Here is a 2121-nt window from a genome sequence, read left to right as displayed (position 1 = left end):
CGCATCCCGCATTCTTCTCCCCTGACTCGCCATCTGACTTCTTCTTCTTTTGGTTCTTACCAGAACTACCTTTTGCCTCTGTGGGACCCTTCCCACCGGTCTTGGCTACTTTTATAGTCTCCCCATTGACCACGCCTAACTCCCTGAGTACTGAGACAATAATACCCCTTACGTCATTGGGGTCCGCGTGTCCATCCTTGTCGCCTCCCCCCGTTCTCATGGGGGGGCCCAGCAAACCGTCGTCCAGATTTCTGAACGCCACACCCATGGGCGGGGGCCTGAACACCGGTGGCAGAGGCTCTCTGGTTGCCTGGTCACTCGAAGGGCCCGCTTGTGCCGCCCCCGTGTCCATTTCCGTCGCCTGTGGACCTTTCCCTGGATCCTCCATTTCCATATCCGACTCGTGATCGGAATCGATGCGTCTTGCGTGCCTCCTCCTCTCTCGGTCGAGGTATTCTATGATCCTCTGAGCCCTCAGTTTCTTGTTCTCTTCTTTGGTCGCCCTCAGGTTTTTCTTGAGGGCTTCCAGTTCCTTCCTAAGGACATTTATCTCTGTCCTCATCTCCTCGAGCATCCCTGCCTGAGTTCTGGGTGCCCTGGGCTCTCTCGCTCATCACAGTGGTTGCGGCGGTTATTTTGGCGGCCGCCTCATAAAGCGCTTTTATAATCGTTCCATTTAGATTGTTGGCGGTGTTTGCCAACTTCTCTATCAGGTTGACTCCTACATCCACAGCCGTGTTCAGATCATCCGTTGGTTGATCTGTATATTCTTCTATGAACGCCTGTTTCATTGCTCGGGACTTTTTGGCCCTCTTCTGGGGCAGCTGGAAATCGGGATCCATTGCCGCTCTCTTCGCTTCTCTCAGCGAGTTTAGTTTGAGGAATTGCTTCCTCGTTTCTCTTGGGTCGATATTAAATCGTCCCCTATGATCCCTGATCTGGTAAAATTCCGTGCCCTTACATTTCTTCGTATCCGGGTTATCGTCGTCATTTTCCATGACCTCCGAGCCCGAAATACCCCCCTCTCGCTCCTTCCGCGATCGCTTCATACCCGCGATCGCTGCGGCTGTTGAGTCCGTAGTGCCAATAGATGACAGTGATGTACTGGACTCTGATTTCATTAGCATCACCTGCGATGTGCTTGGGGTTTGTTGTTCCCCCTCTTTCTGCGCAGAACTTGGAGCGCTTGCAGCTTGGTTGTTGTGTAGCCGTTCCAGGACGATTTTCACCCCCTTCAACTCCTTGTTCCCCACCTCGCTCCTCTTCTTCGTCGGTTTTTTTAGTTTAATAGCGGATTCCATTCCTAGTAAGATTTGAAAGTACGGTTCGCCCCCCATCATGGGAGCCCCACCGCGATGGGGCATCTTCCCCGTCGTTAAGAAGCCCTATTGACCCACCCGGCAGCCGAGAGGCGGTCTTCGGATGGTCAGTCCTAGCTGGGTGCATGATTCTACTAAAAATGTTACGGGATAGGCCCGCGCCAAAAATTATGCTAGAGGTTTAACGTCACCCCTATTACCGACTGCCACCCTACCGACGGGCGCTTTACCGGCCCCGGGCTAGACGGTGCCGCGATTTACCCGCCGCGGCACGGGTATGAGGGGACGCTGACCGGGCACCCCTCCACGCGTACGCCTTCCGTCCGCCTTTGATCCCCGGATAGGCTCCGATCAAGTCGGCGGCAGCGGTCCTTCCCACTAGTATGCGTGCCGGCTCACGGGACCTTTGCCTGGCCGAGGCCAGGACTTACAGTTATCCTTATTACCCCGGCAAAGGTCCAGCTTTTTTTGCCCCTCGGATGTTTGATGCAGATGTCGAATGGATGTTACGAGCGGTTCATCGGCAACCTCGAAAATTTCTTCAACGGTGGGAACGTCATACGATAAATTGCGCGGTTGTATTATTTCAGACACTTCGTTCAAAGTACGGTTTTCGATTGCTCAACATTGATTTCACAGGTGTAGAAGCTCTCAATCCTGTATAGGTACAAAGCACAGTTGTTTTCTTTTGGGTTTTGGTGCCTCGTTTCCTCCGGAAAAGAATGTTTTAGTCATGATAGGATCCTTGGAGGAATCAACGGAGGTGTTTTCGACAATCTGTTTCAGCGAGTCGATAATAGTT

This window comes from Trachymyrmex septentrionalis, unplaced genomic scaffold (assembly GCF_001594115.1).
Source record: "Trachymyrmex septentrionalis isolate Tsep2-gDNA-1 unplaced genomic scaffold, Tsep1.0 scaffold106, whole genome shotgun sequence".
Lineage (NCBI taxonomy): Eukaryota > Metazoa > Arthropoda > Insecta > Hymenoptera > Formicidae > Trachymyrmex > Trachymyrmex septentrionalis.
Note: the sequence above shows the minus strand (reverse complement) of the source record.